General features: G+C 46.4%; 1 non-coding gene and 2 pseudogenes across 1 annotated transcript; 2 read left to right on the top strand and 1 right to left on the bottom strand.

Moving 5' to 3' along the window:
- The first annotated feature begins 366 nt into the window (after nucleotides 1-366).
- On the top strand, nucleotides 367-446 carry TRNAL-UAG (transfer RNA leucine (anticodon UAG)). Its single transcript has one exon. It is a non-coding gene; the product is annotated as a tRNA-Leu (tRNA).
- A 7,619-nt stretch (nucleotides 447-8,065) lies between these two features.
- LOC133925462 (small ribosomal subunit protein uS11y-like) lies at nucleotides 8,066-12,080 on the top strand (annotated as a pseudogene).
- A 4,886-nt stretch (nucleotides 12,081-16,966) lies between these two features.
- On the bottom strand, nucleotides 16,967-18,803 carry LOC133923486 (beta-fructofuranosidase, insoluble isoenzyme 3-like; annotated as a pseudogene).
- Nucleotides 18,804-24,750: the final 5,947 nt, after the last annotated feature.

Raw genomic sequence — 24,750 nt, 5'->3', positions numbered from 1 at the left:
TTATATATAACACATAATGGTTGAGATGTGCAAGGTACACTGAAAGAGTTGCTATGTCGGCTGGACCAATTTTAGGATCCTGTGGGTTCCGCATATAGTCTTTGCCTACACTTGATTCTTAATTACGCCAGATTAGAAGGCCTGGTCTAGGCAATTATTGGAGGGGCCAGTTTAATGATTGGATCAGATTCTAGTTTATGGGAGAAAAGATAGTCGTCAGACGCGATTGTGTTGCATGGACTCTGGACGTACGTTCTCAACTTGGCATCGTCGATTGCTCGGGCTGCAGTTCCTCTTTGCTGGACCTTCAGGGTCAAGTGGGCAAGGAAATCTAACTCGGTATTATTTACAAAGAGGTGCAAGAACGACAGTTTGGCCGAGTGGTCTAAGGCGCCAGATTTAGGCTCTGGTCCGAAAGGGCGTGGGTTCAAATCCCACAGCTGTCAATGTTTTGCTTTTATTTTTCCTTTTTCTCCCTCACCGGACCAGAGAGTATGTAAGCTAGTTATCATATATGGTTCACAATTTTAATAAGGCGGGTGATAATCGCGCAAGCCCCGTGTCTTAGATATCGGCAGGCATCAATCGACCATTTGAATCGATATATACAGGTGGCTATATTTCAAACACTCTTGCTTGGGAGTAATAAACTGCAAAAGTGGTTACTAGCATGAAAGGAGGCACTCCTCGTTGCTCACATTAGGATCAAAGCAGACTACTGCACATTAGCTCATTTCATCTCCCAGCCCCCCTGCAAGCTTGATGCAACCATTCCTTGCGGCATCGGGTAGAACGCAGCACACGCATGCAGGCAAGGTAGCTGCCCCCTCAGACTTTGCCATGGTCGCTCTCAGAATCTCCTTTGCTTGCTTGGTTTGTGTTCCAGATTTGTTGCTACACCGCGAGTTCTATCAGATTTGCAGTGATTCCACCATTTATGTTCATTTTCGTTCGGCTTCGTTCTTTTCAAGGTTCTTCTATGGATACAGGAAGCTTGTGATTAGTTGTCTGCACAGGAGCAACTTGCTCCGACAGATACGTATAATCTTGAAGATAAACGTGTTTGGTTGATCTGATTTGAGCTTTCCTTCGCAATCTAGTTTAGCGTATACAAAGTTTGTATCTGCTCATGCATGCAGGGCTACTTGTCAATGTTAAAAAATATTTACATACGGATATAAACGATCAATGTTTCAATTCGTGCATCCGCTCATACGATCTCAGATTCGATCAACCAAACCTAATCTCAGCTCAGCCTATCCAGACAGATACAACCAACCAAACACTTTTCTTCTCAACAAATATGACTCTGTTTAGCCTGCATATATGATCCATACAAGCTAGACTCGTACGGATAACCAATCACACCCGAAGTGTTTCGGTGGGGCTATATCGAGTTCAACTATTAGAGTGGTATCCCATGGAGCTCTCGACTTTGCGAGTCTGCGGGAAGTAGGAATACAAATGGGTATCTAATGGGTAGTTTTGGGTCACTATTTAATTTTTTCTTTAACTTAATTTGGTGAGAATAGATTTTTAGTTTAATTTTTTCAGTTTTGATGGATCCAACGACCTAGGAAATACCATACATGCTGACTGGGAGTAGCAAGTAGCGGAACCCAGGGTAGCGAAGCAGTAGTCCAAGACTACAGGCGTAACGACGAAGGGGCACGTGGGCCGAACATCCGCCGCGGCAGATTGAACCCAAGGAGGACAGCTTGGAGTGCTAGGTAAGTATCTTTTTATCGTCTTTTTTAAAAAAAAAATACACATCCGCCGCGGCAGATTGAGCCCAAGGACGACAGCTTGGAGTGCTAGGTAAGTATTTTTTTTATCGTCTTTAAAAAAAAATACTATTTATCTATTGACTATTCATAGCGACACACTGTGCACATAAAAGTAAAGAAAAGAAAAGGTTACCGCACAGGTTGTAAAGTTCTACCAAATAAGCTTGCGAGTGCTTAGGTGAATACAAGTTCTGTTTGCTTTCAGGCTGAACACCTCCCTCTTGATAGACTATTCCCATGATGATGGAACCCACAAGTACATCTTAATCGATGCTGGCAAGACCTTCAGATAACAAGTTCTCCGGTGTTTCGTCCACCACAAAGTTCCTTCCATTTATTCGATGAGATCTTGATTGTGCATTCTTTTTTATGAAAATAATTCATTCTCTGTTAGCATGTTCATTCTCATGCGTTCTACAGGACCATGCAGCGGCAGCAGGCGCACGCCATCTCCGGAGGCCGTTTAGATAGTTTCCATGTTTAGCTTCTCATAATCACGGCATGTAATCTGTTTCTATCTCTAAGCCTCCGTGTACTCTATTTAACTGCCGCATCTGATCTAATTGAATTATTGCGTTGAGTAGTTCCGCTTTCATGGTATCAGAGAGGGGCCGATCCCCTCGCTTCCGCTACCCCTAATCGCCGCGGCGTGCTTCCGTCGAGCGGGCTTCACAACCGACGACGCGCTCCCCGCCTCCCGCGCCGCCGTCGCTCCTCTTGACCGGCGCTCCCACCCTCTCAATGTTGTCCGACGACGCCGCCGCCCAGGCCGCGCAGGACGCTGCGCTCAAGAAGGCTGCAGCCGACGCCCTCGCCGCAGCCGAAACAGCCACCGCCGAGGCCAAGGCTGCTACTGCCAGGGCGGAGGAGGCCGCTCGTCGCCTTGCCAAGCATGAGAATCTGGAGCAGTCCCAGCTTCACGCTCAGGCCGTCGCGGTGTCCAACATCAAGACGATGATCCCCCTCGTCCTCGAGCAGACGTCCCCGGTCTACAGCCGCTGGCGTACGCTCTTCCTCAACACCGTGACCAAATATGCCCTCGATTGTCTGGTGCTCTCCGACGACGACTTCTCCACGGTTCCTCATTGGCACCGCATGGATTGCACAGTCAAGTCGTGGCTGTTCGGCACGGTGTCGCCCGAGCTCATCGAAGCGGTGTCCTCCACTTCCCCGACATCGCGCTCCATCTGGCTCGGCCTCGAAGACCAGTTCATCGGCAATAAGGAAACCCGTGCCATCATCCTTGATGCCGAATTCCAGACTCTCGTTCAGGGAGATCTTTCGGTCACCAATTACTGCAACAAGATGAAGCGTATGGCGGACGCTCTGGGGACATTGGGTGAGCCGGTCTTGGATCGCACCCTAGTTCTCAATGTTCTACGCGCCCTGAGCGAGCAATACTCCCACATGGCAGCGCTGATCAAGCGCACGCGCCCGTTTCCTTCCTACTCCGACGTCCGTGCGGATCTGCTTATCGAGGAGGTGACCCTTGCCAGCAAATCTTCCACTCAGACGGCGCTCATGGCCACCACACCACCGCGTCCTCCTGCGTCGCGCCCTGGCGTCTCCAACCCAGGCGCCACTGGTGGCCCTAGTGCCACCGGGCATGGCGGCGGCGTCCCAGGACATGGCGGCCCCATCAGTGCTGGCGGTCAAGGCGGACAGGGTGGCTACGGGACCGGGGGTGGCTCTAACAGAAGTCGTCGGCGCTGGCGCCACAACGGGAACGGGGGCGGACAGGGCGGTCCGCCGCGCCCGCCTGGTACCTGGCCGCCGCACTGGAACCCACTTACGGGGACCTTTGCCGTCTGGCCAGGACAGCCTGGCGCGCGTCCGCACCCCCCTCTTGCGCCACTGCCTCCTCGACCCCAGGCTCTCGTCGCCAGCACGCCCCTCCAGCAGCAATTCGCCGGCCATCAGTTTGCAGGCCCGCCTGCCCCTGCACCTTACTACGGCGTCCCTCCCGCCACACCACCCCAGCAGCAGTCCTGGTCATGGGATCAACAGGCTTTGGCGCAGAACTTCAACACCATGACCCTCACTCCTCCACCGACCAACAACTGGTATATGGACTCAGGTGCTTCCTCTCACATGGCCTCAAACTCCGACTCTTTATCTCATATTCGCCCACCTAGTTCTTTTACCCCATCTAATATCATTGTCGGCAATGGTTCCTTATTACCTGTTACTGGTGTTGGGTCTACTTCTTTTCCTATGACAGAACGTCCTTTGCATTTACATCATATTCTTATCTCCCCGCACATTATTAAGAACCTCATATCTGTCCGTCGTTTCACTACTGACAATCATTGTTCTGTCGAATTTGACCCTTTTGGCCTCTCTGTGAAGGATCTGGTAACACGGAACATGATCGTCAGGTGCAATAGTTCTGGGGAGCTCTACTCCTTTCGGCCACCAACCCATCCTCACATCTTCGCTGCCATCACATCCCCTCCCGTGCTTTGGCACCGCCGGCTCGGTCATCTTGGCCACGAGTCCTTATCTCGTTTAGCACCTTCTTTGGATTCTGCTTGTAATAAAAGTGAGTTAGAAACTTTGTGTCATGCTTGTCAGTTAGGTCGCCATGTGCGCCTTCCTTTTACTCAGTCCAACTCTCGTGCTCTCAAGAATTTTGATTTAATACACTGTGATTTGTGGACCTCCCCAATTGCTAGTGTCACTGGATATAAATACTATCTTATAATTCTTGATGATTGCTCCCATTACTCATGGACTTTTCCTTTACGCCTCAAGTCAGACACATTTCCTACTCTTTCTAACTTTTTTTCTTATGTCGCTACTCAGTTTGGCACCACGATTAAGACCGTCCAGTGCGACAACGGTCGAGAGTTTGATAACTCCACCGCCCGCCTCTTCCTCCTCACTCATGGTGCCACCATTCGCATGTCATGTCCCCACACTTCCCCCCAAAACGGTCACGCCGAACGCATCATTCGTTCCACTAACAATATCATGCGTTCCCTGATGTTTCAGGCCAGCATTCCGGCACCCTACTGGGTGGAAGCCCTTCACACGGCCACCTATCTCCTCAACCGCCACCCAACCAAGACACTTGACTTCCAGACTCCGTACCTTGCGTTGTACGGCGTTCATCCTTCCTATGATCACCTTCGTATTTTTGGTTGTAAGTGCTACCCTAACCTATCTGCCACCACTCCACATAAGCTCGCTCCTCGGTCCACTCTTTGCGTCTTCTTAGGTTATCCCTCGGAACACAAGGGCTACCGCTGTCTTGACCTTGCCACCAACCGCCTAATTATCTCTCGTCACGTTACTTTCGATGAATCTTCTTTTCCTTTTGCCGAGCTTCCTGCCCCACTCCCTTCATCCAACTTTGATTTTCTTTCGGAGTTTGACTATGTGCCTAGCCCTATTGGTTCACCAGTTGTTGCAGGTACAGGTCTTGCAGGTCCTGGTGTTGCCATCCTCGACCGGTCTCCCGCTGCCCCCGATGAATCCACCTCTCGGGCTGTTGCCAGCGGGGCCCTGGAACATTCGACCTCAACCAGCCCGTCTGCAGCAGCTCCCCTCCATGGGCCAGCCACGGTGGAGCCCAGTTCCCCCGCCTCTGCTGGGCCCTCGACGGTCTCTAGGCCGTTGGCCTCTGGGCCACTTCCGCCCACCATCCCGCCCTCAGTCTCAAATGACGGGCGGCTTTCGGCCCGGTCCTCGGAGGAAGCTGGCTCATCTTCACTGCCGCACACCAGCACGCCTGGCTCTGACGCACAGCTTCCACCAGGTGCGATTCCAGTCTCGGCCGTCGTCAATGATCATGTTATGGTTACTCGGGGGAAGCATGGTTTTCGACAGCCAAAGGAGATTCTTGACTTGCACGCCACTGCATTGTCTCCTCTTCCAAAGACCTACCGCAGTGCCTTGGCCGACCCAAACTGGCGGGATGCTATGATAGAGGAATTCACCGCTCTCCAAGCGAACAATACCTGGGATCTCGTACCTCCACCAAGTGGTACCAACATTGTTACCGGGAAGTGGGTCTACAGGCACAAGTTGCATCCTGATGGTACGCTTGATCGTTACAAAGCCCGCTGGGTCCTTCGGGGTTTCACACAGCGCCCTGGTGTTGATTTCGGTGAGACTTTCAGTCCCGTTGTGAAGCCAGCCACCATCCGCACAGTTCTAACTCTGGCATTATCTCGCAACTGGCCCGTTAATCAGTTGGATGTGAAGAATGCTTTTCTCCATGGCACCCTGAGTGAGACGGTCTATTGTGCACAACCGTCTGGTTTTATCGATTCCTCCAAGCCTGATCATGTGTGCCGCCTCAATAAGTCACTCTATGGCTTGAAACAGGCGCCCCGAGCCTGGTACAGCAGGTTTGCCACCTTTATTCGGTCCTCTGGTTTTGTTGAAGCAAAATCCGATACATCTCTCTTTGTTCTTCGGCGTGGGTCAGACATGGCATACTTACTCCTTTATGTTGATGATATTATTCTGACTGCCTCCTCTGGAGATCTGTTACGCAGTATTATCAGTTCTCTTACTGTGGAATTCTCTATGAAGGATCTTGGCAGCCTACATCATTTTCTTGGGATGTCTGTTTCTCGGCGTACTGATGGTATGTTCTTGTCACAGCGTCACTATATGCTTGAGATCTTGGATCGTGCTGGCATGACCGACTGCAAACCCTGTTCCACTCCAATTGACACTAATGCTAAGCTCTCTGCTGATGGGACTCCTGTTACCGACGCCACTGATTACCGTGCTCTCGCTGGCGCCCTTCAGTATCTCACTTTCACCCGCCCGGACATCTCTTATGCCGTGCAGCAGATCTGTCTTTATATGCATGATCCCCGTGAGCCGCATTTGGCCTTGATCAAGCGTGTTCTCCGCTATATCAAGGGCACCCTGGACTATGGTCTACAGCTGCATCGTTCTTCTGGTTGTGACCTGGTTGCATACTCCGATGCCGACTGGGCTGGCTGTCCGGATACTCGTCGTTCTACCTCCGGGTATGCAGTGTTTTTGGGCGATAATTTGATCTCCTGGTCGTCGAAGCTCCAGCAGACGGTGTCTCGTTCCAGTGCCGAGGCCGAATATCGGGCAGTCGCTAATGCCGTTGCAGAGGTCACTTGGCTCCGGCAGTTACTTCAGGAGCTTCATTTCTGTCCCAGGCGTTCTACTGTGGTGTTTTGTGATAATATCAGTGCAGTCTATCTCTCAACAAATCCGGTACAGCATCAGCGCACCAAACATGTTGAGATTGATTTACACTTTGTTCGGGACAAAGTCGCTACTGGGGAGATCCGAGTTCTTCATGTGCCTACCACCTCGCAGTATGCGGACATATTCACTAAGGGTCTGCCTACCTCTGTTTTTACGGAGTTCCGATCCAGTTTGAATGTCTCCAGTCATGGCTGATGTCGACGTTCCAACTGCGGGGGCGTGTTAGCATGTTCATTCTCATGCGTTCTATAGGACCATGCAGCGGCAGCAGGCGCACGCCATCTCCGGAGGCCGTTTAGATAGTTTCCATGTTTAGCTTCTCATAATCACGGCATGTAATCTGTTTCTATCTCTAAGCCTCCGTGTACTCTATTTAACTGCCGCATCTGATCTAATTGAATTATTGCGTTGAGTAGTTCCGCTTTCATTCTCAGTCTTAATCAACTAAAATCTTGATGATCAATTCACACGGACGGCATGACCTAGAGGGTTCTGTGAAGTGCAGATTATTCTGACTCACGATCACGCGGATGCTGTCTTAGGACTTGATGATGTTTGGGCGGTACAGCCAAGCAATGACAGAAACCATATTCAGCAAACTCCTATTTTCTCACCCAATTCACAATGGACAGGTGCATGCGGTGCCCCTAGCGTTGATGGCTTAAGTAACAGTATTGCATTCTACAGTGTTGCAGCAAGATTTCCCTACTTGCTGAATTAACAAGCTAGAAGGATATAGAATCTGGGCTCGGTAGACTTATTATCGTGCCACCTTTTGCCATGATAAATTGTTATGTTCTTCACTCGCAACTCCCCACTTGTGTTTGATTGGAGTACCCCTCGGAAAAAGGAACGATGCCAGAGCACATATTCTTCTCTTTAGTTTTGGTAATCAGATTGCACAATAGATTATTGTGAATTATGAAGGCACGCAGAATATGATTAAAAATATATTTAAACTCGCTTCACTTAGGGCGTGTTTGCTTCATTTGCTCGCCTTACCGAGCGAGTGACGGAGTGCCAATTTTGCTCACTCAGGCTGGCAAAGAAAAAGCTAAAAAACATTAGCACCGATGCAACCATCAAATAACCAAACGCAAGTAACCGACTGATTCTTTGCCGGCAAGCAGAGACGAGCGTCCGCAAAGGATCTAAACACGTCCTTAGATGCAAGTTCAGCAAAAGTGCTCTCGATATGGAACGATGAGCCTGGTTGAACGAAGCAAATTTTATGGGATTCGATCTTACGAAAAATACTTTCTCTTATGATGATATTTATTTATTTTCTCTCTTTTTTCTTCAATTCAGATATTAGATCATATAATAAATAGTATAGATAGAATCTTATAAGAATCTTTTTAAATATAGCCATATAAAATTTGTTTCACTGGTTAAAACCCTGAAGGAAAGGAACAAGGAAATACGCGCCCAGGCCCAGTAGACTAGCTAAGTGCCCACTGGGCCATACAATCAACCAAGACCTTTCGTCTCTGAGAAAAAAGGCCGCTCAGCCGTCCGCCCACTCCGCGCTGGAGTCTATCTCTACACATTTCGCCAACCCCCTCTTCTCGCCGAACCCTACCTAGCCTTCCTCCTCCTCCTCCCCGCCGCCGCCGCCCGCCCGCCCGCCCCCCGCCGCGAGCACGCAGTCGAAGCCATGGTAACGCCACCCCCTCCTCTCCTTTCTTCGTTGGCTCACGTCCGGTTCGTCTTCCGTGCTGATCCGTCCTGGTCTTGCTTGTGCGTGTGCAGTCCGGGAGGAAGAAGGCGCGGGAGCCCAAGGAGGAGAACGTGACGCTCGGCCCCGCCGTCCGTGAGGGCTAGTACGTCTTCGGCGTCGCGCGCATCTTCGCCTCCTTCAACGACACCTTCATCGTGAGTTCCATAACCTGCCGTCCTTTTTTGTGCTGCCCCTCTAGTTGTGCTAGGCGCGGCGTGGTGCTCGGCACTGAGACAGCGTTGTGTTTGGTTTCGTTCTTGCAGCATGTCACGGATCTGTCCGGGAGGGAGACGCTCGTCCGCATCACTGGTATTTATCCCCCCCCCCCCCCCCCCCAATTGAAAACACTCGGTTCTTGTCATAAAGTTGGTATCGTTATGATACAATCGTTGGCTGTGTGTAGCACTAATGTAAAACTTACCATTTTAGTTGGAGTATTTGGTGCTCGTATTTGTCTCCTTTGTTGTACTTAAGTGGGATCCTTGTGTGTGACCATGGTCATATACTGTGACGGTGTACCATGATCTGTATAGATGGTTCGTCGTCATTTAGAATAAACTTGCTATTCTAGCTTTGGAATGGTAAGGCGCTCTTTTGCTCAGCTTAGGTTTACCTCTTGAAATGTTTTATTGAACTTGTAGCTTGTAAGACAAATAATGTACCTTATTAGGTAATGTATGGTAGCTATTTGGGTGAAGCGTGATTGAACTTCTCACAGACACCTGGAAAGCCAATCACTCGAGGTTAAGGTTTTAAGTTTGTACATACAAGTCTGCCAATAACTTGGTGATTTCGCCTAAAGCTTCGTGTTTACTGAGCATGATCCTTTTTTAGTATGTGCCATGCCACTTGTGTGATGTTTCTTTGTTATCAACATCTGTTGTACTTTTTTGCATAGCAGTTTGTGATGTATAACTGCAGACGACCAATGTTCTTATATTTGCGATTGTCCATATTTTGAGCTTGCTGGTTGGTTACTGAGCTTGTGAATTTGCTTTGTGTGCATGGCCCTTAAGATCGCCTCCTTTTATTTTGTGGGAGCGTGTCGAGTCATAGCCATGCAAAATTGACAATGAGGGACCAGAGAGTTTTTCTCTGGAATTTCTTCTCTTCCTGTTTCAGTTCCAGATGTCTCATCATGGCATTGAGTTTCCTGTAGTGCATCTCCAGTATGTAGCAGCAGCTTTCTGCATTGCTTCTTCTGAGTTTGTCACCCTTGCAACTCTTTGCCAAATCAAATCGAGATGTCTAGATCTTGGAAGTGAACATGCTTTCAAAATGAATTCTGTATAATTTCATGCACTTTATCACTCTTATAGCTGTATCAAAATTCAGGAACTACATTAGGAAAGCAAAACTCTTCAACTAAACCACAATTGCTAATTGTTATCCTGTTCAGTCTAACAAAACTTGAAATGTGAGTCCAAACCATCCAACCTCCTGGCCACCCACATACTCTGCCTCCTCCCCTTTTTAACTCGCTGACTTGACGGTGCATGGTGTGCCAGCTGTCTCTCCAGCGGTGACTACCCATCGATGAGCTCTTGGAGGCGTTTCTGCTTTCACCCAAGTTTGCCTCAATGTTCACGTTAACAAATCCATGACAGATCTTCCTGAGTAATTGGTTCTCACGGTCTCACCATCGGTGTTTGATTCTGGAGGTTGTTAATTCTCTTTGCAAGTGTGGCTTTTAAGATGGTGTGCTTTTGGTTTATGGGAGCATGTCAAGCCATCCAGAATTCACAAGATGGACTAGAGAGTTTTTCTCTGGAACATTTTCTTTTTGTACATTCAATTCCAGGTGTCTCCATCTTGCCATTGGGTTCCCCTCTTTTTAGCATGCAGCTGCTTTTTTTTGCATTGCTTCTCCCGAGTTCTTCACCGTTCCAAACCATTTCCACACTAAATCCTTTTCCACACACGATAGGTTCTCTTTTTGTTTGAAAATTTTAGACTTTAGCTCTGCACTTCTGTTTTGTCAGCCTTATATTTATAATGGTATCCAGTGCGTGGTAGTATAGAGGAATGCTTCTATTGGAGGAAAACATGATAATATTTCATACATGTTAAGCTTTAATCTCAGTGATATTGATTGTATCTTCTTAAAACCATGTACTGGACATTTTTCTTGATGGTTGTTAACAAAGTTACTGTTCCTTGAGCAACCCTATCAGTGTCTTTCACTAGGTCCACAGAATGATTACAGCTGGCCGATCAATTTCTTGTACTAACTACTAAGTCAGCAACTTGATTAAAGCTGCCTTATTAGTTTCTACATCTTTGCAGCTGTGCCTTTTATGCACAATTGTAGTTTTCAAAGGATAGATGAAGCATGCTATGCCAGTCTTGTCTTTTTCAAGATCATTTTCTATGGTTGTCTTTTGGTTCACATTTCACTTTGTATTCAGTATGATTTAATCACGCTTTGTTGATTCCATTGTAGATCTTTGTAATTCAATCTGTGTCTACATCTTTACACAATTTGCTTTTATGGACTGCTTTGATGCTCAACATCTATCAGATTTATTTGACATTATTGATTTACATTCATGGTTGTATAATTTTGTTTGGCAGGTGGCATGAAGGTCAAAGCAGACTGAGTCATCCCATTATGCAGCTATGCTTGCTGCCCAGGATGTTGCACAAAGATGCAAGGTACTGAGCTACTTGTTCATATGTAGGATTTGTTGACTGTCATTGGGTACTTGATATTTACTGTGCATGTACCTTCTTTAGGAGCTTGGAATCACTGCTCTGCACATTAAGCTCCGTGCTACGGGTGGAAACAAGACAAAAACTCCAGGCCCTGGCGCTCAATCTGCGCTTAGAGCTCTTGCACGTTCTGGCATGAAGATTGGACGCATTGGTGAGCATACGGTCTATTTTTAAAATATTCCACGCACCAGAGTATTTTATCTGCATTTGCTGTTAGGTGTTCTTGCCGTTCTGTTTCTGTGCCAAATGTAAATCTATTGCACAACGCCGAAATTGAAGATTAACCCTTTCTTCATTCTGTGTTTGTTGAACAGAGGATGTGACTCCAATCCCAACTGACAGCACGCGCAGAAAGGGTGGCAGAAGAGGGAGGAGGCTGTAATGTTTTGCAGTTTCAGATATTGGAAAATGCCAAGCTATCATTCCTGTCCCTGCAACATGTTTTGTACTTTGTTTATGATGTTAGCATCGTATGTCATGGAGTTATAAATTTTAAGGTACCTGGTGTTGGATCGCTAGAACAGTTTCCTCGTGAACCCAGTGATTGATGTGTTGCTTTAACAGCACGTTTTTGTCATCTGTAAGCTGATTTCCCCGTATCCTTCTGCAAATGTTGTGAAATAACGTCTGCTTTCGCGCCAGAATTCATACTTCACTCGTGCCTACATACATAGTTGATTCAATTATTGGCGGTCACCAAGTTTTTCCTTTTCTTTTCGCATTGAACATCTCAATTTCTTTTTAATCTAAGCAAGCTCAACACGAGGTTCGCATCTTGGAACTCGAAGTACAAGCACATTTAAATCTGAGTTGGATATGAAGGGTGGTGGATTTTTTTATATTTTGAAAATAAAAAATTGCAAAACTAGGTTTCTGTCTGAAGAAATTGTAAAAATAGGTTATTCTTGACTGTTGGAAGGGTGGTAGCCACCCGTCGCTTTTTCAACATGTGATAGTTTTTAAAAAATAAAGGTGTCGTACTCTAACAGATGATAGGTTAAAAAATAAAAAAACATTGAAAGACTTATCTAACTCTCAAAATTCAAGACACTAAAAATTCGAAAAAATGTATGTTGTAAATGATACTATGATCTAGCTATAAAAAAGTAATTTGTCTTTTTATGTCAAACTGTGTATAATAAAATTATCCTTTTTGTTTCTCATTGTAAAAGTAATTGTTTGAGTTGAATTTTTTTTGAAAAAATAAATTGCATATTTTTTAAAATTTTCATGATTATTTTGATAGTGTTTTGAATTTTTAGAGCAATGAAACGTCATGTTTTTTTAACGTGTCACCCGTTAGAAAGATGATATCTTTATTCTTTTAAAACCTATCCCCTGTTAAAAGTGTGACAGACAGTCCGTCACCTTTCTAATAGATGATAATATGTTATTTTTGTAATTTTTTCGAATGAACTTCTAGTTTTTTAATTTTTAATTTTTGAAATATAAAATAAAAAAGCTCAAGGGTGGTGCATCTGTAATGCTATGTGATATCTCTTGTTGGACTACCTGTCGTGGGCTACCAAAATGGTCATATTCAGTGTGAGATGATTCTAGGGCAAGTTCAGCCTGTGAGGAGCCCATTTGGCGTATTTGCTCCTTGCCGGGCTGCCTGTAACAGGCTTGGAGACCGGACTCCGAACTGGCTTTTCCCCCCTTTGTACAGAGACGGGCAAGCAAACGTAACGCAACTAATGCGCAGAACAGAACATTCATCACCTCAGTGCCTGCTTCTCGACACGTCGCAATCGCAACCCACGAGCCGTTCATCCTCGGAAAGAACGCTGGTCGTCGGATACTAATCTATTTCTACATACATTTAGTTATTCGTTTATATTAAAGAACTATGAAAATAGACAATTTTTATAGTGTAAAAGAAACTGTTTTTGAAAATGTATTATTGGGACGTATATGGTAATATATTTTCACAGATGGTTTATTTCAAGAATCTCTTCTATTAATCGATTTTTCAATTGATGTTTTTTTTTCTTTCTAAAAACCGATTTTTTGCCCAAGCACCCTGCGGTCGTGCCGTCACAAGTCACGTGATTTTTCACACACATGCGGTTCGTAGCACTCGAACCTAAAACCTCTTACCTCGTACGATACATTTTTACCATCCTACCGCATAAGAAATAATGATATTAATTACATATGTAATCCTTTTGACCTCTTTTGTTTGAAACTTCATATGATTATTTGAACATCTAAATTACTTTAAATGAAAAAGTTTTTAACTATAAAATTATATATATAAAATTATATATCTTATCGAGGGCTATAATTTTTATGTAAAATTTGTTCATAACCGACTTTATATGAAGGTTAAGATTTTTTTTTTTAAGATTGCTAGATGTGATTTACATAAGAAATTGTATGTGAAAATTATTCAATTTTTACAGACAGTTCACATAAGTAATCGCTTTTAAAAATAATCTTTTACATAGACGGTTCACATAAGAAATCATCTGTAATAATCATCTTATTTTTAGAGACGATTCACATAAGAAACTACATAAGATAATCATCATATTGTCAGAGACGGTTGTTGTAAGCAATTGTATATAAAAATTTGTTTCTACAAATAGCTCGAAACTACAGTAGCTATTTAGACGATTTATCATATAAACCGTTTATAAAAAAAATACTTTATGTATCGTGAAAAATAGTTTTTATATCCTGCACCGTGGAACAGACGGGGTTTGAACCATCAGCGTCACCACCTAACTGGACTGGAGCCGGAACGATGGACATGCAGGTTGGCCATGCCCATTTGCCCCTCTCAATATGGCAAAAGCGTAGCGCGACCTCGGGACAGTATCTCTACCTCAAACTCCACCGAGATACAACGATCGTGTCACTCACAGCCCGTGGGCACGATCATTGTCACAGCCGCCGCGAACTCCACCGAGCCGAAGCCTCACCACCTCGGAAACCAAATCATTTCCTCCACTTGGCGTTGGCAAGAGCCGCATCGCAGCAACTAGCAGTCTCACCAACCCAGCCTACAGCGCTAGTGCCTCCTTCGAGCTGGCGGTCACCCGATTCCTTCCCCGAGTCATCGAATCTCTCACTCCACTTTCACTCTCTAGACACGCCTACCCTCAAGTTGCGGGCTCGCCAGCTGCCCTGGAAACCTCCCGAAAGGGCAAAGGCGGTCGTGCGTGCTGCAGATGCCAGTGGCCGCCGCGTCGGCCGTGATTCATGGGAGCTCCCGCGGTCCATTGGCTGCACCGTCTCGGCCTGCGGGGCTCCACTGCACCGGCTGGGCTGTTCTTGGCAACGCATGCGGCCGAACGCGGAGCGCAAGTGCGCCCTCGCGTACGGCTGCTCCGTCGGCGTGGCGCGCACCTGCGTGGCGGCGAAGCGGCCCTGCCCTGACCACGATGTCTGCCGGAACTGTGGTGGCGTGCAGTGGGGGAGGCGTACGTGCCACCATGTTTGTTCACGAGAGTGGAAGCAGTGGACCAGCCTGGAACGACGCCTACGCTAAGATGTGCCTTTCTCTAGTGAGCAGAACACGGGCACATTACATCAAGGTGGCCTCATGCCCTCATCGGTTCTCATGACTTCTTTCGGTGCTGCCGCATGCCTTGTTTTCGTTCTAGTTGACCTTGGTACAGTGGTACCATAAGATGCTATCTAGAATCTACAATGGAGACAATTGACAACAAGTGCTGTTTCTTTCAGTTACACCTAAAGTTCAGTTTGAGCGATGGAGCTACTTAACGAAATTTCATCTTGATGCTTCCATGCGTCTAGCAGATTATAAGCATTCTCCACCAATACCGGTACAAATTCATCTTTATCAAATATCTAACTATAGTGTATAATGCGCATAAAGAATATATCATTACCAAACAGGATATGCATAACACACATTAGACAGCTCTAGATACCACGGAACCGAATCAGTACTACTTGATACACCCGAAAACAAGAAAGTACATACTAGGAATGTTTAGATTGGTTACCTAACTCGAAACGATCAGTATTCAAACCAGATCTATCTACTTAAACGTAAAGGAAGACAACTCCCTATCGATTATGGTTAGATAAGAGTCGGTAACCCCGATAGAGGACCTATTCGATAGCTTTAGTTCTAGATTAGATTAGATCCGATCTACTTATTCTAATAGTCAATTTACGAACGTATTATAAAAAATAATCTTCGACAATCTTACAGTGGAAGCTCCTGTTTATAGCATGTGAAAATTACGGATACAAACTGGACAATTTGGCTTCTGAAAAAGAAGGGGGAAATAGTACTACTGCCTGTAAACGAGGTTAGGAGAATAACACCGTTGTCTTTGTGTAGCAAGGAAAACACTTTTGGTCATTGGTAAGGCCAGTTCTGGTAATTCCAAACCGAATTCGTTCCTTTTTTCTTTGAGAAATTTGAGTTTGAATTCCAAAGGGGGTTTAGAATTTGAGAAATTTTACGGTGGTCCAAAATTAATATAAGCCATCTATTTTTAGAGTCTAACGGTCCAGATTAACCAGGATACTACTCATTTCTCACCGGTAGTATAGGTAGTATATGTGAGTAGTATGGTAGTATTAGGATTATTTTTGGGAGAAAAATATATGGTATGAAAGTAATATTTCATTACCGTTTTAATATTTTAATCTGTATTTGGCATGAGAGTTCATTTGCTACCCATCAGCTAGGGTTAGCGATCCAATGTTTACGACGTCGATCTTTCTATTAGCAAAAGCATGGTAGGTAATTTTAACAAAATTATCATAATTACCAAAATATCCAATTACGTGGATCGTCAGATTAGATTTATACTACCTCCTACCTCTAGGTAGTATGGACCACCGTAAAAGAGCTCTAGAATTTTTATGAAGAAGATTGTAAAAATGTTAAAATGAAATATATATTGAAGATATAAAATATTTATGAACCTTGCAATGAAATTTTAAGGTGAACCTTTTTTGAGGAATAATTTGAAGTTGAACTCAAAATTACAAGCACTGCTATGCACAATATGGGAAATGTTCCGTATCACACACTGAGTAACGCACACAAGACACAGATAAACCATTATAGATTTTTTTCCCTCGGGTATATGGGTATATATATAAACGGGTGTCGGTTGCAACTGGTATGACTGTTAGCCCTTAAACATGAGACCTGCAGTAACTAACCGACTAACTATTCGGCATTTTGACAGTTTCTTGTACTCGCACTCTGCAGTGGTTGTTGGATCGCAACTGGCCGCTCTAAAGAAGTGCAAAACCTCATGTGCAAAATGAGAAACCCTTTTTATCATCAGTAACTCACATTTTTTTACCTTAAAAAAATAAGTATCCACATTTTTCAGACTGAAAGAATTCCATCCACTGAGCTTCACTCACGATAAAAAGAATTCCCGCATCCAGTGCTTCAATTCGTTGCAGTGGAGAACAATCTGTGATGATTTGAATGAAACAAACCAAACCATTTCCTAATCCTAGTTAATTAATCTCAGCTAAAGATGCTAGCTCGCTACGGCTACAGCTAGGCTACCACCACTAGTCCTCGATCGTGCTACTGCTGCGGCTCATTCATTTTGGGGGTCTTGAGCTCCCAGGCGTCCAGGTTGGTCACCTTGATGTCCGACTCGCCGTGGTTGAAGACGAAGAGGTGCGCGGCATCGCCGATGGCCTTCTTCGGGTGGACCCTCGTCAGGATGCGCGTCCTGCCGCCGCTCCAAAGATCTCTACCACGGAGTGGTCGATCTGCAGTCATGTGAAGTAACCAAATTTTCATGGTGGCCAATGTGTGAAATCATGTGCATGCATGCATTATTTTAGAACGTGAATCCGTGTGTGCATGCGCACCAGTGTCCTGGGGGCGATCTTCTTCGTCTTGGAGATGTCGACTTTGACAAAGCCGGCAAAGGTCGGCCTGTAGACCTGCGACTCGAACGACGACCTTGTAGGATCGTTGCACATGAGGACGACGTGTTTGCTGCTATTGGTCTTGAATACCTTGAAGAAGACGGCCGTCCTCTCCGTGAGGTCGGCGTCGGCTAGCACCCACAGGCCGAACGGTCCCACCCCGCCCTTGACGCGCGAGCTGCGCTTCTTGCAGAGCGCCTGCGGGTCGATGAGCCACGCCGGGTCGAAGTCCTCCGCCTTGCTCAGGTCCTTGATCGCGAACGCCATCTCCACGTCCGACTGAGACGAACCGGCTGCACAACTACATCATCATCAGGCAACAATAATCCGTCGTGCTCACGTGGATCATGACATCGTTGAACCTGTTGAGCTGCAGCGAGTGGTGCACCAACCTGCACGGACTTGAAGCCGGTAACCTCGAAGTAGTTCCCGCCCGTGACGACCTTGTCGCTGACGTTGACATGCTTCGCTCGCAGCGCTTTGATCTCCTCCACCGGCCACTGGATCAGCTGCTTCCCGCGCGGCGATGGCCACAACTTCCTCGGGATCGCCTGCATGCGAGCATTAGCGGTGCACCGGCACGTTCATACATCGGTAGTAGTTGACGCGTGCAATATGTAGTGTAGCATTTGTGTGTCCACTGTGGTTCGCGGTCGTGACCTGAATGCCGGCCCAGCCCTTGCGGCGGTCGTCGGGGACGGTGTCGGACTCGTTGGCCCAGCCCCAGAGGATGCAGCGGCGCTTCACCGGGTCGTAGAATGACTTGGACGCGTAGAAGTCCCCGTAGTCGTACCGGATGCCGTAGCCGTTGTCGGGGAAGCCGGCGTCGGGGACGTACTGGTCCGTGGCGTGGTCGTACGTGCCGACCGTGTAGTACTCGTGCCGCGTCAGGTCAAGGCTCACCTTGAGCACGTACTCGACTTCCTCCGCCACGGCGAAGAAATCCGGGCACTCCCAGTCTCCCACATGCCGGTGAGCCCCGAGCGGAACGGGTGGTGCACCTTGACCCACCGCTTGAAGTCCCGGCTCCGGTACAGCACCGCGAGCCCCTTCTCGTTCACCTTGCTGCCCACCAGGAGCCGCCAGTGCCTGTCGGGCCCGTGCCAGGCGGTGGTCGGGTCGCGGAAGGCGCTGGCGTTGATGCCGTGATCGGGGGGTGATGATGGGGTTGTAGTTGGGCTTGACCCACTCACGGAGGAACGGGTCAGAGAGGTTCTTCGGGTACGCGACGTTCTGCACCTGGTGGTTATGCGGGTCGATGCCGGTGTACATGATCACCGCCACGCCGCTGGGCAGCACGGTGGCGGAGCCCGACCAGCAGCCGTTGATGTCAAAGGACTTCGACGTGTAGATCCCCGGCTCCAGCGCCGTCCAGTCGATGAGGTCCGTCGACACCGAGTGTGCCCACACGATGTTACCCCACACCGCGCCCTTGGGCTTGTACGGGTAGAAGAGGTGGTATAGGCCCTTGTAGTACATTGGCCCTGCGTACAGGTGCATCAGATCGCATCACAATGCCATGCGGCGCATACACTAATTACCTTGCAAAGAAATCACATTGTGTGTTCAATGTGCATACCATTGGGATCTGATCGTTCCTCGTATCGTAGACCGAAACAACAGAAAATAGTAACATTAGAACTGGCTTATCAATGATGAAAGGAAATAAAAGGATAAGCTAATATGCATATTAGAAATGCGAAGGCTGATTAAGAATCTAAGAAGAAGACGTACCGTTGATCCAGTGCCTGGGAGGCTCGAAGTGGTACCCGGTGCGTGACGTCTCGTCGACCTGCTTTGCCTCCAATGACTGAAGCTCCGGATACATGGCGTGCGACGCGTGCACTACCGCCATCCAGTGCAGCATAGTCACCAGCAACAGTGCCACTCCCGTCGCTGCCATCCCCATTCCGTATTCACTAGCTCCTTGAAAGTGTTGCAGAGGTAGAGCATAAGTGAAGAGGACAGTCTGTTTAAGGGATAATAACCGAGTCTATGTTTTATTAATTGGGAGCAAGACAAGTATTTATAGCTGTAACAAACAAACGAACGTCAAGAGCTACAGTTGGAGATCCATCGCATGCCAGCTTTGGTGTAGGACGCGACCGTCAAGATACTCGGTGCTGTGGGGGAGGCCAGAGAAATGCAGCTCCACATGGCATTGTGCACCCACAGTTTATCTAAGAAGTCCATCCCTCTCATCTGAGACTCATCTATTCGTTGATTCTTTCATTTACTTTATATAATTTTTTCATCTATCTCTTCAACACGAATCTCAACACAAATGAATGAGACATGGTCCACATGCCCCTAGAGGGGCGGATGTACTGTGGTGAACCGTTGTGCCTGCAGCGCGAAGGACGTTCCATGCAGACTCGGTGATCACCAAAGGTTGCGGATTGGAACAGAAGTGGTTGCCCTAACACAATCCATACTTATAGATGGGGAATTGAGCGGCATTCAGTGGACTCGACATCCCAAAAAATTAGGGAAAAAACCATCTGTATGAGTACATAGTTTACCCCGAAGCGAACAAATCACAACAAACTCGATAGGGCTGGAGAGAAAATAATTGGATCATACAGCAGAACCCAATAAGCAAACAATGAAACCAAGCTTGGGAGTCCTAACCAGTCCGAATGGAACAGATCTCCAGTCCACGCCCAGGAGGAGAACTAGGTCGTCGATGGGTGAAGGAAGCGGTCCACAGATCGAGGAATAAGGAGGGCGGTGCCAAGAAGTAAGGAACGAACCTAGCAGTTGGAATTGGAGGTTCGGGAGTCCAAGTTGAAAGGAAGAGTCCTGCGAGTCTACGACGTGATAACTAGAACCCCCCCCCCCCCCTTCTAAAATATGTACAACGATCTCCTCCCAAATACCGCCTCAACTCATCGATTAATCTCTTCCCAAATTACAACAATCTCCTTCCAAATACCATCCCAAACCCATGGATTAATCTCCTTCCAAATACCACCCCAAACAATCAGTCATCATCATTTTATAAACTCCTCCTAGAAATCTTTCACGCATGCCATGATTCTCCCACCTCACCTCCTCACATCCGTGCCTTTGCAACCTCGATCATCGCCTCTTCACATACGTGCCTTCACGACCTCGATCACACATGTCCATCGACTCCCCGCCATTGTAGATCCAAGGAATGGTGAATCAATAAAACCGCCAGTTTGCACAGTGAATATTCTTCATCGCACAGTGGCACAATGATATACACTTACCACATGAGCATAAGGTAACAATTCATTCTTCAACCGGATGGTTACTAACTGAGAAATAGTTTTTGGTACACTGATTGAATTACAATGAGAAAGAATATGAAGACAACACCTCTCAAGTTAAACAAGAATTTTTTAAGCATATTAGAAAATATATAGTTGAGCGGTGTTATTTGGCATGTGCGTCACACAATGTAAGATTCATTATTGAATTTATTTTTATACTCACATGAATTTCACGTGCATGATTACTAGTGTTGGATAATTAAGAGATTGAAGGGCTCAAAACAGTTGGGATGACGATTCATATATGAACTGAATGGGTTAAAAAGTTAAAACTGTATAGTTGTTTGCATGAGCGAAGTTAGAAATAAAATGATGGTGGTGCAAAATACACAACTTCACGTTGGTGTATGGTCAAAATAAACCGATTACTACTAAAAATTTAATTTACTCTAGGGCCTGTGCGCCACTCTTTTTCCACCTAGTTTTGTCCATGGTTGTGTTGGGGACATCTCCCCTGCCTACGTGGACTCAAGCCAGGATTCTGAAAGTCCTATCCTAGAAGGGTGTTGTGAAGACTTGCTCCCATCAGAGGTTACAAAGGCATGCCTCCCGCAGGTGTTCTAAAGGCTTGCTGCCTGCAGGGGTTGTAAAGGCGTGTGCCCTCTACAGTGGTCCTGACACTAGTATAGAACAAGTCAATATAGAAGGCTAAAAATATACGAAGCAGTCGGTTTTCCTACCGTCTGCATGAAAGGGTTAGGAATAAACAAGATATTACAGACAGTTCGACAACCATCTGCCATAATAAATCATTGCAGACTGCTACAACAGAAACCTTCATATGCTTTGTGGACAATATTAGAGAAGGTTCTACGATTGAACCGTTTGGCATGTAGATAATATTACAGACAGTTCTACTAGTGAAGCAACAAAATTGGTTTCATATTACATACAACTCTCACTACACCAAAAAAGATCAACAGTGCCGGTTTTAGAACCGACACTCCATAAGGGGCACCGACTATCAGTGCTGGCTTAACAACCGCACTGATGAGGTTTTCCCAAAAAAAAAGAGAAAAAGGCTAGGCAAACGAGCTGGCCTCATATGACGGAGCTCATCGTCATTGCTTGGCCCCGCCACTACTGATCTTGGGCCTTTGCTCGCCGAGGACACTAGCACCGTGGATCCTAGGCCTCCACTCACCAAGTATGCTGCCGCCATGGATCCGTCACCTCAGCTCACCGAGGGCGCTCGCCGGAAGACCCTTGCTCCGTCTTGCACAAAGAAAACATAGGGGTATGAAGGCCATCGCCGCCACAAAAATGCGGGGCACTAAGGCCGCCGCCACAGAAACTGCAGGGCATGAAGGTCGTTGACGCCACAGAAACGCAGGCCACAATGAGTGCGACGCCCGGGTTTGTGGTGAGATGCCCTTCATGGGGACACAACAAGTGGACAAGGCAGAGACCATCGCTCCGCTGTACGATGGGCGACAGTGATGATTCCACATTCTATATTGCAAACATCTTATTCTATATTACAAACGGTTCTCCTTTGGAACCGATATCAATTGGTTCCAGATTACACACTGTTGGAACCTAAGTCTCCGAACAAGGAAGGTCTTCTCCTGGAGGGAAAGCAGAAGGCTTCTGGGTGTGACACGTGTTTAGAGGGTGAATAATCTTAATTCCTGAATCACCTCAGATATAGTATGGCCCTATTTATAGCCCGTACTCAACCACTCCACGTTAGAATTTACAGTTTCACCCCTCAAGTACCACATTCTTGACATATTCGGGAGCATTATGGTACTATCAAGTACATTTACGTAATTAGAACTGTACCCTGAGCAACTATGTGGGCTTCGACGTCCACTGTGCACCTTCAACTAGTCTCGTGACTGCGCCGCGAGTCTCTCTTCGGCCTCCAATCGAAGGTTCGCCACAACCTTCGCTCCTCCTGCTCTCCGGCACCGCGGGTCGACCTTCGGTCTCTGGCCGAAGGCATGCCAGAGCCTTCGCCTACACGGGCGGGTAAAGTCGCAGATCAACCTTCGGCCTTCGATCGAAGACCCGCAATAGCCTTCGCCTGCATTTCCTGAAACACAACTGCATTCATCAGTGCTCAGCCACCGACGAATTTCGACTTGCCATCCGAAGGGGTACGAGATATCATCCCCCAACACACACAATATATGGTAAGAGCCATTTGGAATATCTCAACTAATTCTAGGCGGTCCCTTCATGTGATTGTCTGGAATAACCATGACACCAACTAGCCTCAGGGATGGTATGCATATAATTGTATACCGACAGCAAGCCTCAAGGATGCTAGTCCCGCTCTTGCATACATACAAATATCACGACACTAGTACACCTACATAACTCAACCGTAATATTACAAATACATACAAACTATCACATCACAAATTCATTTGGTGTTCAACCCCCATTTTGAATCAACTTGTAGCAAAGCATTATAATAAATAAACAAAAGAGAACAACAATATTACTTTTATGATCAGTCTTTGTTGTTCTCTCTTCTCTACTACGAACCCCTTTCACTCGCGAAGTGATCACTTGAATTGATAAAGGTTGAGTTAAACGCTTCCAAAGCATCCGCATAATTTTGATACTTCTTGAAGCAAGCACCCGAGTAACCATGAGCCTGTTTATGGTTTTTGGGCCAAGTTGAGTAAATCACATGCTTTTTGGCCATAAAATACAACATACCACACCACCTGTACATAGTTACAATATACCTCAGATGAGCCACAAAAAGCCTCTATGCAGAAATTCTAAAACTACTTAAATAAATAGGAAAATGGTACAGTCCAACTAAAATCAACTAAATTACCCAAGTTCATTAACCTTTGAAGAGCATAACAATGGAACCCTAGAATTACACTAGGAACTGCCACATTACATCTCACTAAGCCGCTTTCATCACAAATCGTTAAAAATCCTCCCACTAGTCATGCAATCACACTCAACATATAATAACTAGCAGATTGCATAGAAAATAACGTGGGAAAGGCAACACAAATACTCACAGCATGTAGATTATCTATGCGGTGGAGGACATCGAGGCCGCAACGGCGCGGTGGAGGAGGTTGGCGCCAGGGCAATGCAATGGATGATGTTAGGGCTAGGGCAGCACGCTGGAGGCCGTTGGGCCACAGGGCGACATGGTGAGGAGATGGTGGTCGAGCGACGCAGTTGAGGACATCTAGGTTGCGATGGCGCACGGTGGATGATGTTGGCAATAGGGCAGCACAGTAAAGGATGTCAGGGCTAGGGCGTGTGATGAGGAGGTCGTGGCCAAGCGGTGTAGTGGAGGATGTTGAGATCACGATGATGCACAACATAGATGACATCATTGGTGCAACGTGTGTAGGAGGTCAAGGTTGTGGCAGAGCGCTGTGGACAACATTGGGGCTATATAGGGTTAAGGAAAAATTGGCAGAAAAATTATAGGTAAAAGTAGGCGTCTGCGATATCTTTGAAACTCTTTTTTTTTACAATGTACTTTACAAACAAAGAAAAAAGAACTATACATGGAGAAATAAAAAATACAAGAAATGTAGATGAACCCATTGCAACACTCTTGCCGATCACAAACTCCAGGTCACAAAACAATGTTTATTGTTAATTCTAGTGGAGGATGGTGTAAATGGCGGCATCAAAGAACCCTATGGTGGCGGTGTGCCCTCCTCTTTGTCAATGAAGCCCTTTGATATGATCTCCTCCATATTATATTAGGTTTTCTATGTCGATGGAGTCTCATCTTCACGTGGACTACTTTCATCGTATTCTGTTTGACGAGACAAACCCAATGGAATGTGGTATGGTCCGTGCCCTTTAATATTTCTCTAGAATCTTGGCTCACAATGTTCCTTCTTCGATTGTCTTTCTTGGATCTCAAGATATTCCCAGGTGGGTGGAAATCTCCAAAAATCCTTAGGAAATTGTGTGATCCACCTAATTGTCTCCTTCCACATATGCTTACATCATACACTGCTACAGAACCCATCAAAAGTAGCGCCTTATCAGTGTCGGTTAGGCCAAAACTGACACTAATAGTGTATCAATGCCAATTCATAGCAGAACCAGATCATCCATTCAGACAAAAAACTGGCACTGATAAGTAGTATCAGTGTCATTAGTATTAAAAACCATCACTAATACTATC

Source organism: Phragmites australis, chromosome 7, assembly GCF_958298935.1.
Source record: "Phragmites australis chromosome 7, lpPhrAust1.1, whole genome shotgun sequence".
NCBI lineage: Eukaryota > Viridiplantae > Streptophyta > Magnoliopsida > Poales > Poaceae > Phragmites > Phragmites australis.
The sequence above is the reverse complement of the archived record's forward strand: the minus strand, read 5'-3'. Positions and strand labels throughout refer to the sequence as shown.